The 13,695-nt window shown below is 36.0% G+C and overlaps 1 long non-coding RNA gene across 2 annotated transcripts in view; it reads right to left on the bottom strand.

Moving 5' to 3' along the window:
- Nucleotides 1-13,695, bottom strand: part of LOC149528773 (uncharacterized) — a 97,377-nt gene that overhangs the window by 23,301 nt on the left and 60,381 nt on the right. Inside the window, exon 6 of one of the 2 annotated variants that reach the window (XR_016358629.1) lies at nucleotides 11,118-11,515. The exons of the other annotated variant lie outside the window; for it this stretch is intronic. This is a non-coding gene — a long non-coding RNA (uncharacterized LOC149528773). Of the gene's footprint in view, nucleotides 1-11,117; nucleotides 11,516-13,695 lie in introns of those variants that run through there. 2 annotated transcript variants of the gene reach the window in all.

Below are 13,695 nucleotides of genomic sequence, written 5' to 3'. Positions count from 1 at the left end.
AAACACAATAAATTCTTTGGGCAAGAGATAATGCCTCTACTTTTTCAAGGACTAAACCAAAGCATACATTTGTAAATCATAAGTTGAATACTTTTGTTTAGCTTCATTTAGCTTTTCACTAAAGAAGGCTATGGCCTTCCTTCTTAGCTTAACACTCCTATTGCCTTGTTACTAGCATCACATTCCACTGCGAACACCTTGCAAAAATTAGGTAATGCTAAGATTGGTTGTTAAGCAACTCTCCTCTTAAGATACTCAAATGACTTATCTGCCTAATTGGTCCATATAGATTTACATTTTCTCCCCCCTTTTATAGTATCAGTCATATGGGCACAAACACCACTAAAGTTCTTCACAAATTTTCTATAAAAACTTGCAAGACCATGAATTTTTTTTACCTCAGTAGCTATCCTAGGTGTAGGCCAATTCAGAATTGCTTCTACCTTGGATGGATCCATCTTTAACTGATTTTTGGAAATGATGAACCCAAGGAACACCAACTCTTCCTGCAAAAATGAACACTTCTTCAAATTTATCTTCAATTTCTCCTTATGTAACCTTTCAAGAACTAACTCCAAATGCTTTAGGTGCTCTTGCCTGCTCCTACTAAAAACAAGAATGTCATCCAGATAAACAACACAAAATCTGTTAATAAAAGGCTTTAAGACTTCATTCATAAGTCCCATTAATGTGCTAGGTGCATTACATAGGCCAAATGGCATCACAAGCCATTCATATAGTCTATCATTTGTCTTTAAGGTTGTTTTCCATTCATCATTTTCCATTATCCTGATTTGATGGTAACCACTCTTTGAGTCCATCTTTGAATAGTGACTTGCACCTTTCTTTTTAGGAGCTAGTACGACAGGTATAGCACAAGGACTAACACTCTTCCTTATGAAGCCCTTGGCCAACAATTCTTCAATTGTCTTGCTAATTCTGCATTTTGTTCAGGGGTAAGCTTGTAGAGGCTGCCTTATTAGGTAATGTAGCACCTAGTATCAAGTCTATGCAATGGCTTTTCTCCCTTTTTGGTGGCAAACATTCTATTTCCTTACTTGCAACAACACTCTTATATTGTTCCAACAACTCCCTAACCTCTCTAGGTCCTACTTGATGCTCTATGCTCTTGGCTTGGGGCATAACTTTAACTTCTTTCTTAGGTTTGACTATGATGGAAAAACATGGTGTTTTCTCCTCCTTAATGATCTGCAAAAATTCTTTACCTCTTACCATCATGACATTAGTCACCCTATGGCTTCCATCATTAGGAAGTGGCCTCATAGTGTAGGTTTCTCCACCCTTGGTTATGCTATAAATGTTTTGTTTCCCATCATGCCTAGCATCTACATCATACTGCCAAGGCCTCCCTAAAAGTAAATGGCAAGCATCCATTTCAGTCACATCACATAAAATTTTATCTTTATACTCCCCAATCTGAAATTCTACCCATACTTGTTCACTGATCAAGGCATGTTGCTCCTTGTTCAACCAAGACACTTTATAGGGGTAAGGATGAGCTATTGTTTGCAATCCTAACTTGTCTACCATCTCCTTAGAAGCCAAACTATTAGTTGAACCAGAATCAACAATAACTTCACAAACTTTACCACTTACCTTGCATCTGGTTCTAAACAATGGCCTTCTTTGTGGTGGCTCCTTATCAATGGGTACCTTCAAAAGAGTTCTTTTCAGCATGAGGCACTCTCTTGTCTCTGGATCTGTTGTCTTGGGATGAGAAATTGTACTTTGTGCATCCTCATCTTGCAACAAATTAATTCTTCTTTCACTTGGCTGCTCACTGATCCTTGCTTCTCTAGACACCTAAAAGATTGGTGACCCACTTGATTGCAATTCTAACACCTTCCTGTGAAAACACTTGTTCCCCTTACACCAAATTTGCCTCTTTGATTAGGTCTCCTTGCTCTAAAGGAACCTTCGTTGCTGCTATCATTCTCAGCCCCTTGACTGCTGCTAGCTTCCCCTTGGTTTCTTGGGTAGTTTCCTTTTCCTTGAAATCTACCTCTTCCTCTACTACTTTATTCACATTTTCTTTTTTGTTTCTCCTCAATCCTGAGAACAAGCTGATAACATTTGTGGACTGATTCTACTGTCACCAAGGTTAGTTCATCTTGTATATTACATCTAAGCCCACTAATATACCATGCAAGCTTTTGCTTTTTATTTTCATACAACTTAGCTCTAAGAGTCAAAGTATGAAATTCTTGAGTATAAGCACTTACATCCATGTCCTTTTGCTTGAGGTTATGCAACTTTTTTGTGAAGTATCACTTCATAATGCTCTGGGACAAATTGCTTCATGATTTCTAACATCATCCTCTTCCATGTGGAAATGGGTTGCTTCTCCTCTTCTACCCTTTCATTTTGGAGAAAGTTCCACCAACATAGGGTTGGTCCCTTCAACTTGGATTTTGCCACTTTCACCCTCTAATTTACAGGTATCTCCTCTACTTCAAAATGGTTTTCAAGAGCCTCCAACCATTTCATGCATGCCTCGGGTTCCAACTTTCCATCAAACATAGGTAAATCCCTTTTGTCTTTTCTTCCTACCCCCTGTAGAGTTGCTACCATGATCTTCTGATCTTCAGTCATGTTAGGCAAGTTATCTCCTCCTTCTTATTCAAACTCCTCATGGTCTCCTCTCTATACTTTCCCTTTCAACTTATCAATTTCTCTTTTCATCGCTCTATTTTCCTCTCTGACTGCCCTGCTCTCAGCCATTTGTTCTTTCACTATTTTTGCTAACTCAATGTTGGTTATCCTCAAAGGGATATCTTCTCCTTCTACCATTTTTCTTTCCCAAAAGATACTTTGTGGCTCTGATACCACCTGATGTAGAGAGCACAACTAAGAAGCTTCAAATGGGCTTCCCACTTTTGAAATCAACCAATTGGCTATCAAATCTTTAACCTTATTACAAGGTTTCAGCACACTCCAATCCTCCAATGGATCAAAGAAACACACTCTCCAACTTCACCAAGAATCCAAGGGAAAAAAACCAAACTTGCCCACTTTATGGGTTTTGCACCAATCTCCCACAACTAGGTCAATACTAAGAAAACACCCTAGAAGTTTGTCCCAAGGGTTTTAAGAGGTTAAATGATCTTAGAGCACCTACTTACCATAGACTACACCACTGGTTTGAATCATGCACTTGCATAGGTCCTCTAACCCTGATTTTGCCTAGTAGCCCTATGAGCCCCTTTTAGCCCTCCTGGAATGGCTTTTTGGATCTAACTTCACAAAGTTTTAAACAAGACCCAAAAAAAATTAGGTTTTTGAATACCCTTTTCAAAGTTACTTCAAACTACAATGTATCAAGTTCTAGCCCCACTCCAGCATTCCCTTTCCTTAACAAAGCAACACAATTTGGCATTGATGAAGCGTGATCCCGCCCGGAATCTCCTATTCCAGTTGATAAGTGATCAAGTTAGGCTCGGTTTACAAAGAAACCAGTAGGAAATGGGGTCATGGAAATGAACTCAATACTCAAGAATGATCAAAAATGCTAAAATAAATTATTTCTATATGCTCGGCCCTTCACCAAGTCTCAAACTCCTGCTATTCACAAATCAACACACTACAAGAGGTCAAATCCTTCATGGTACTTGACCTAGGGCTTGATTGGAAAAATCACAAAACACATCCTCCAATTTTGAAGCCCTAGAATCTTCAAAAAGACCCTACTAACTACCATTTCCCAAGTGGCCATGAAATTCCAACCAAGGAAATTGCAATTAGCGGCCCATTTTTGATGTGTGCACCAAAATGTTGTCCCAAAAACCCAGTTTCACTAAAAATGTAATAACTTGAGTTAGAAAACACGTAGAATGATGAGACCAAAAGAAAAAGAAAGCTGATTCAAAGATCTATCTCAAACATCCATCAGATCTGGTCTGACGATCCGCAGAGTTTGTGTAGCATGCAAACAGTAAAAATGATTCCAAAACTGAATTTCCTTCTTTACAATGTCTTCCAATCCGTACATTAATGCCCTCCAAACCTCACAAATGAGGTATATATCTCTCCTATGTCTATTTTAATGGCTACAACCAATATTTTAATAATTATAACCCTTTTTTGACTAAGTAGCAATTTTAAGCAACTTTTACAACTTTCAACAATGCAACTTTGCACAAAAGGTGCAATTTTTACATTTTTCATTTGATTCCACTTCTAGGACTTCGAAAAGGTTCCAACATACTTAAAACAAACTAAAAACACCTAATCCTAGGCTTTCTTGACCAAAAACATTAAAAATCCTAAATTTGCCTAATGAGCAACTTTTGCTTATAAATTGCATAAAGTGCCTTAAGCATACAAAATGGTGTCTTTCTTTGACAACCATGGACTTTTTCATCCAAGGTTTGTTTATTCTAGCCTAAATAGGTGGAAAAAAAACATGAAAACCAAAATATAAACCAAGTGCTTTGATGCTTTGCACCAAAATATGTAAATCTTCATTGCGATACTTGTTTATTATTCATGCTTAAGTATATTTAAAGATCATTGTTTATTGTCATCCAAATTTGATTTCATATACATACCATATATTCCAAAATAGCATATTCCCCACAACTGTTGTGCCAAGAACATTGAACAAAAACCTTCCAAGCTTGTCCCACATTGCTCCTATGTCTTTGCTGCACATACGCTATTGACATCACCTCTCTTGGTTGGCATAAACAATTGATTATTGTTTGTCTTGTATCCTCATTACAAAGGTTTCATTACCAACATTCAAAACTGTTGTCTTTCATTTCCAACATAGTCTACCTCCGAACCCATTCTTGTGTTGGACACGTAAGATATTGGGATATCATAAGCATTTGTTTTTTCTTAGTATCAAGTTCCTGGTGAGGATGTGAACGTGTCTTCACACTTACGCCTGCAGGTTTGGAATTCAACGCTATCAAATTCTCTTTACAGGGCATCCATTCATGCTGTTTGTCTTTGTATTGTGTCACTGGAATCTAGGGAATATGTGTTGCTGTTCATTTTCAGAATTTATTAAATTGACTTGTCTCTGTTCTGTAGAATATACACCATCAAAGCTTTTTAATATCAAACCCTTATTTCTTTGGCCCTTTTGTAATTAGTTTCAGATTTAAGGAGTATTTGTGGAGCATGCTTCAGTTTCGAGTCTCCAAGAAGAAACATGTATTGTGGAAACTTTTTAGGATCTAACCAGCACCACTGAGCAGTTCAAAAATAAATTAAAAATGAAATTTTTAGAATATCGCTAACTGTAATCTTCTGTAATTTAGGTGCTACAATCCTGCGCTCTTTTGAAAATTGCTCCATTTTCAGTTATGCCAGTCTACTGGGTTGTCTTTACTTGTTCTGATCTTTAGTTGCATGTCATAGTTTAGGTGATTGTCATTTTCAGTTGCTTCATATATTTTGCACACCCAGCACATACATTTCAGTGTCATTTTCTGTTTGAAAATGGTTAAAACAGAGTTGAAAAAATGTCTACAGTTGATAGGTCTATGCTTGAGTTGATGCAAGAATTGTTTGACCCTGGTTCTGCGAGCTCTTCATGATACTTTTAAAGTTAAAAAACTGATAATATTGTCAAACTGAAATACATTCATTGTCATATATTTATTCTATCTTCATCTTTCTTCACAAAAATGGAGAGCAAAAAATAGGGCTCCTAAGAAAGGAGACGGTATTGTTATTGTAAAATAAGGAGCAATAAGTTACAGTTGTTGGTTATCATTCTAATTTGCAGCTGCAAATGAGAAATTGCAAACTACAGGCAAATTGGCGCAAATCCCTAAAACCTGAAATTTTGTTTAAAAAATTCAAATAAATCATATGTGGTGCGTGTTTGCGGGTTGAGAGCTTGAAGGAGCAGGTTGAATCATTTTAGACATTGCTGAGTTTGACGAAATCATTTTCTTCAGCAGCTAGAGTACCTTCCCAGATTGTTTCTGTATGCATTTCATAGTCGTTTTGTGCTCATTTCTCTAGTAAACGATTGTCTGGATTCTTATATGTATCTCATTTGGAAAAAAAAATAGAAGTTGCAATGGCTGATCATATTGTTTCAGAAGTCAGATTGTTGCAAATTTGCTTTTAAATTCTAAAACCCTTAAAAATTAAAAAATCATAAACTTTCAAACAACAAAAGTCTGAAAAACACCTATAGCAGTTAGGGACTGATTGGGGTTCTTACATTGACCTTGTGTTGTGTATTTTGGAGCTCCTTCACCATTTTTAGAAGGTCTACTCCAAGTACTTGACTTGCTGTGATTTGCATTAAGCTGCTCTTTCAGTCATGCTTTATCAAATCTTGAGCATTTTCCTTTTTTGACATTATATTATCTCTACCATTTAATGACATTCTACAGCTCGAACACCATTGCTTCCTGGAAGCTTTTAAAAGCACAGGTATTTCACCATGAATGTTGAGTCAGGGTTACTTTGAAAATATGTTGTATATATTTGTTGTTTCTTGCAGGAAATCACACTTTCTCATATGGCCCGAATTTGAGAAATGCTTAAATCTCCTTTTGTAGAAGGCTGGAAAACGTGGGTTTCACTGTGTAATATTATTTGTTGTAGAATATCTGAAAAACCCTCTTTAAGATGGCTCGACCCCTTGTATTTTCTTCTATTGTGTTAAAGATGAAACCACTTTTTGGGCATTTCATGAAGTTTTTGTGTAGATTTGCATTAGTGTATTCTTTTCTGTATAATGCATGTTGCAAGCTAATAAACCCCTTTCTATTTCTTCCATCTTGAAACCCCACCTTAAATATATTTTTTTCTGGAAAAATTCTTTGCAAAGTTTACAAGTGAAGAACTTGATAAAATATTGAAGGAGAATCTGAAAAATGGGAATCATTCTTTAAATCTCTGTTCTCTTTTGATCCTCTTTGTAGAACGAAAGCTTCAATTCATGGGCTTTTTGATACTGATTGTTTGGTGAAAATCCATAAAAATTGTCAAACCCTTTCACTTATCTGCAAGTAACAATAATTTGCAGAGCCACAAGCTTTATTTTTGTTCTGTTGTTCATTATGCCATTTGATAAAGCCACAGATCTATAGCTATTTGATGAGGCTTATTGTAGGTTTTCATTACAGGTTTGGATAAAAACAAGAATATATGTCATGGCCATCTTATATCTCTTTATTTGATAACAAACTCCTGTTGAACATCTAGGCAAAATACAGTCAACAACCCACTTAAGATAATTGATCCATTTTGTAATTATTACATAACCAGCTACTGGTTTTATTGGATCTGCAACATTTTTAAGTATTTCTCTTTTTCTCATAACATTGTCTCTTGCATCAGGTTTTTCTCTTAGATATGTTTCTTCTTGATTTTAATTTTCCAGTTCTGACTACATGAAAATTTATTGAACTGTCCTCATGATGTTGTGTATGTTATTATGCATTTTAATAACCCCTTGCATCCTTTTGTCTCTAACATTGTGACTTTTGACTATTTGACAGAACATGAGTACTGAAATGTAACTTTCGCTTCCTTGTTTCATGCAGATATAACATTAAAATTATGAGCAATCTAATGTAGGTTTAGCACTTGAAATGACCCCATCTCTTCGAAATTCTAGGAATCTGATAACTTGAGACTGGGCATTCTTTTATTGGTTAGGTAAAACTCATACATTATTTGATGCTTGTCATATGTTACACTAGCACTTTAGGTCTTACACAACTGTGTCTAAAATGGATAACCATAGGTATTCCGAAACTCATATACACCATGCATTTTATATAGTATCTCATCTTTACATATTTGTCATTTATTTAATAGGACTAAAAATTTATTTCTTTTCCTTCAAAATGCTATGTAAATTGTTGATCACAGTATCCTCTTTAGCTGTTCCATTGATGAATATTGATTTTCTCCATTGAATGTTGTGTAAATAAGAGACACATCATTGTTGTCACCTCCATATTCATCCTTTCACTAGCTGCATTCATAATGTTGCCCTGGCAAATATGCTTCTGAATAAGGTTTGCAGCTCATTATTGATTTTTGATGTATGACTGTTGAGTATGAAATTTATGTGTTTTCTTTTGCAAAGAAACTTGTGCATATTTTCTTTACCAGCATGCTTGTTATGATACTTTTCCTTCTTACTGCTAATGAGAAATATATGAGCATTTTAGATCATCTACCTGCCTAAACTGTGATGGTCTCCCCTGCTATATTTTGTACCTTTATTTCTATATGTGGTTGTTCAATACCCATCTCATGATGCTATCTTTGCACTGAAATCTTTGTAGAAGCTTATTACTGCTATGAATAATGCTATTATTTTCCTTTTTTACTACTCTTGCAGCTTCTCTATAGCATACTCCTCTGCCTGTCGAAACTCCTGTGAATACCTTCCTTGCTCCATCCCTATTTTCACACTATTACGAACCTTTCCCCTGCTATTCTTTCTTCATGAAAATTTGATCTATGCCAACTCCATGGTATACTTTCCTTATCTTTCTGTTTTCTGTTGTGCAGTGAGACAAAAGGTTCCAAACATGGGAAGTTTGTCCCTCTAATGCTTCACTTTGTATCTTGAAAGGAACAATACAATTATCAAGAATGATATACTTCTTTGTGTTGGCATAACTGTCCTGAACCCTGAAGACAGACTGATAGACTCAATTATCAAAGGTATTGTCATTGATGTCAACACACAGGCAGGAACTAAGACTGGTATGGAGCAATGACGGCAAGGCACACAAATGTGCAGCTCTAAGTTCACAAGGGTGATCAAAGACAAGATGTGCAGGCCCAGCAGAGAGATGACAAAGGTGATCCACTTAGATAAAGCATGCTCAGTGAAGTCCATGAAAGAAGAAGGATGCCAAAGAGGAAAGGAAAGTAGATTGACCGATGAGAATACAAGATGGTTTGGCCAGGTCAGCAAGGATACCTATGATTGTCACGTCAAGAAAAGGGTAGGAGTGTACTCATCGTTGTACTGAATGCTGATGGGCTAGTATATCGAGGAACAGTCGGGAGAATTCAAATCTGAAATCTTTCCAACAAGATAAAGTCGTCAAGGACACATGACACCCGTGACTCCTGTACTAACACACTACATCTAACAAGGGTGGTTCACTTTTGCTACGGGAAGTCAAGCTAGCATTAGGGGTGAGAATTCAAATTTTGAATTCACAGATTAGGGCTTCGAAGCGAAGTAAGAAGGGAGTATAAAAGGAGACAAAGTCGAAAGAGAAAGATTATATTGTTGGGTGATTAGCCAAAGGGCCAGAAGACCCGAGCTAAGTGTAAAATCAAGGCATGAAGAAGAGTGACAACGAAGTCACCACTGAAGAGATAATGTGCTCAGGAGAAGCTAGTAAGCTCGAACGACACAAGTGTAATCGTGTGCAAGAGCAAGGAGAGCCAAGCACATGGGTGATTGAATTTTGAAGTAAGCAAAGCAAGAAGGAAGTATAAAAGGAGACAGAGTCGAACGAGAAAAGATTATATTGTTGAGTGGTTAGCCAAAGGGCTAGACGAGCCGAGCTAAGTGTAAAATCAAGGCATGAAGAAGATTGACAAAGAAGTCACCAATGAAGAGTTAATGTGCCCAAGAGAAGCTAGTAAGCCCGAACAACACAGGTGTTATCGTGTGCAAGAGCAAGGAGAGTCAAGTGCACAGGTGATCGGAGTCTAAAGTTGCAAAGCCAAGAAAAGGTAGAGCATGCTTCCAAACAGGTCAAGAGAGGTGAAGAAGGATCTATTTCAACCTAAGTGTAGCAGCTACATTATTAGATCATTCCCTATTGTTTACTAATCTTTACAACAGTAAATCCCATCGAGGGTAGACCTTAATAAGTTCATTGTACTAAATCCCTTAACAAGGTACCGCATTATGTAATAACCCTGTTCGGTTATGCTTCTAGCAATACCACTTATTCAGACATTTGACATTTCAACAAACACTTGGTAGACAATTCAACTATCACTAAATATATGGTATTTAAAATTCCAAAACACAGTATCAGAATTTGCAACAATTGTCCACAAATTCATTTGACCTTAGCCTTATACATTGTTCAAATAAATATCAAGCACTAGTATATAAATCTGCCATGTGAATTTGCACATTAAAATCTGAAACAACAAATGACTCACAACAAATTCTGAATTTATTCATTTAGTATGCTTTAGACAATTCCTGCTTGCAATCACATCAAGATTTTATCACTAGTAAAACCACAAACGTCCAGCCTTGAGAAATCCAAATAAAAAATTACCAAAAATTAGAGATATAAATTACCAAACTCTCCAAGATAGAATTGCCCTCTCAACCACAGTCAATACAGTAAGAGAAGACACTAAATTATTCCAACCAACAATCGCTTTTCAGCCACAGAGAATACAGTAGAGAAGATTCAACCAATATCCCAAAATATAGTTAAATCACTATACTTCAACACTTATTCAAAACAACTCTCAAAAACTAATTCACAATACCTCAGTTGTGAATTAAAAACCACTTCTAAGCATCAAAAACCTTAGGGTATGTGCAGGATCATGGTGTGCCAAAAAGTGGCGATCTGAAAAATATGTAGTTCTGAAATGCCTCAAAGAATTTTAAAATCTATTCCAACTTTTTTTCCACCCATCCTGATACTAAATGAAAACAATTAATACCTTTATAATTCCTACTATATCTTTCGATACCAACCTTATATGGTGATCTTTAAAACATCTCGAAAATGTGTTTTTGGCATGTTTTTATGTGTTTTTTACTTCAAGCATGTAGTTGACAACTTTTTTTTAACCAAAATTTGATGTAATGAAAAGGGTTTCTAAGAATGTTCTTAGATTTTCATAAATGTAAGGTTTGTCAAATTATGAGTTTAGTAAGTAATTATTACTTATTTTTTAATGGAGTTAGCTACAAAGTGTTGATTGACATACTGGTTGAAAAATAGCTATAACTTTCAAACCGTATAAGATTTGTGAAATCCAAAAGATGCGTCACATTCTATGCTTCGACTAGTATAAGAAAGAAAAAAAAGAAAAACTTAATTTTGATTTTTTTTGAACTAGTTAAGGTGGTCAGACAAGGGAGTTTTTTTATTCTGAAAACAGTATAGTAGAAAATTCATAATTAATTATTTATTTGGAATAAAAATTCCCAAAAATATGCGTCACATCCGGGCATGAGTCTACTTTTTATATATAAAATTATATTTAAAAATATTATCATTTGATTATGATTAAGGTGGTCAGACACACACCTACTTTTTATTTTCGCCCTGAAATTTTTGTAGTACTGCATTAAAATCCAAACTTTTGACCAATCAAATAATTTTTTCTCCAGATAAGGCCTTGTAGTTTAGAAATTAGATTCAATTTCCTACATATTATTTTCTTACAACTTTTTGATATAAAGTCCAGAACCACTTTAAAATTATGTGTCAAGTTGACATAACCCTGATTTGCTGGTTTTCCACTGCCACTTAAGGCCATAGTTTGGTACACCATGATCCTGCACATACCCCTTATACTTCAGCAAGGGCATCAAAAATCAGAACTCAGAAAAAGGTCACAAAGGCATCAAAAGCAAATAAAATATCCAAGCATGCTTTTTTCAACAAATGGGTTTGTATTTATAACCTCCAAATTCTCTTTTGTTGCCAAAATGTAACTTCACTCAAGAATCTTCACTACACAACATTAATTAAAAGCTTCCTATAGATTATCTCACTTGACTTGGCTTAACTAATTAATAAATGACACTTTCCAATGATAACTCAACTCTCAAGTGAAATTATAAAGTTAAATTATAACTTTATAATAAGCCATTTAATAATTAATAATAATTTGGCCACTAAAAATATAACAACTCCTGAAATACTCATCATTTAAACATGTCATCTGAAATAGGAGTCATACCTATTATTTCTCCATGTGACCAAATGCACTTTCCAAAAATAGAAAGGGTCCATCTCGATCAACACCAACTTATCACAAATAGTAAGTACACAAAACTAAGCCCAAACAAAGTCCAATCTGAGCCAAACGAAGACCAACCTGTAGTTTACTGAAATGTGGAGAAGATAAGACCCTCCCAAGCCAAGACACTGCCACAAAAGACCCTCTATCCACAATAATTAGCCTATGAGGATTACAATGATAGGCTAATCCCTGAAACTCCAATGCTGGGAAAAATGGTGACATTACACATTAACTTTTGTTCAAAAGTTCTTTAACCAATTTGCTCCTAACAGGGCAATACTTTAATACATCTTATGGAAATCCCTTAACAGGGTGGCACCTAACAATGTCTATGTGATTTTTTAACAGAGATAAGCTCTTGATTGGGCTCACTTCAAGAGAGTGCAAGTTTTGTGAGGATCGCCTCACACATTGTGGTTTTTACCCTAGTTGTATATCCATGAGATAAATAATGTGTTATGTGTTTCTACTTCCATTACCTTTATTTTTTCTTAATCCTAACTGGATAAGTTATAATCTGCACAAACTCGTAGATAAGTGTGAAGTGTGATAGAGAGTTAAAAGTTTGGGCTAGTATATTGACTCCCTCGTCCCCACGAGAATACTACCTAATGGTAGGATCAACAATTGGTATCAAAGCCTAGGTCCTCTAAAGTAACGAGTATAACGAGGGAAAAGATCAAGATGCTTAAGAGAGATGCACTGAAGTTTTCCAAGGAAAACTATAGCTCATAGTGAAGGAAGATGCACTTGCATCTACAAACTCTTTTTGATGCCTACTATACCAATGTAGAGGTCAAATATATTGTATCTATTGGTCAACTCAGCCCAGACTAGTTGAAGGAAAAGGAGATACACACAACCACAATAGATGCTCTAGCAAGCGCCATGTCATGCTCTAAATACAAAGATGTTGAAGACCTAGAAACAACATACGAGATGTGGGAGAAGCTCAAAATCATCCATGGCTGCAATAAGCATGTCATGAAGCCTAAAGTTGAGAGTCAAAAGGGAAAGTTTGATGACATGAGGATGCAAGAAGGCAAAGATATTGAAGCATACAGTGGGCAGGTGAAGAATGTCATGCTAGCCATCAAAGCATGTGGTGGCATACCACAAGAAAATAGGACATTATGTTGCCAGATGCCCAAAACCTAACAAGAAAGAGACCAACAATTGAAGGGAGAACAACAATTGAAAAGGAAGCAACAAAAAGTGGCCAAACTCCAAAGGAAAGGAGAAGAAGCAATGCTATATTGCTGAAGAAGGTCTGACTAATGAAGAGTCAACTAGTGATGATGATGAGGATGAGGATGTAGTGTCCTTTCTTAATATCATAGAAGAAAGGGTAGAGAGAGCCTTGATAACTAGTACCAATGCTCACAAGAACTAAATAATTAATAGCGGTTGCTCACACCATATGTTTGGTGACAAGAGAAAGTTGCACCAAGTCGAGGCCTACATTGGAGGAATGGTGAAGTTCAACAACAACTCACCATGCACAGTCATATGTAAGGGTATTGTAGCCCTGGATGAATCCACCACTTATGGAGATCCATATCTAGTGGAAGGATTGTAATATAACCTATTGAGTGTGGCCCAGTTGATGGACAAAGATTATAAGTTTGAATTTGACGAAGGGTTCTGCAACATATTTGACAAGAGAGGTGAACTCTTAGCTTCTAAAGAACAAAGAAGAGGCAATCTTTT

Source organism: Cupressus sempervirens, chromosome 11, assembly GCF_028749045.1.
Source record: "Cupressus sempervirens isolate cs-2001-9-10 chromosome 11, ASM2874904v1, whole genome shotgun sequence".
Taxonomy (NCBI): domain Eukaryota; kingdom Viridiplantae; phylum Streptophyta; class Pinopsida; order Cupressales; family Cupressaceae; genus Cupressus; species Cupressus sempervirens.
The sequence above is the reverse complement of the archived record's forward strand: the minus strand, read 5'-3'. Positions and strand labels throughout refer to the sequence as shown.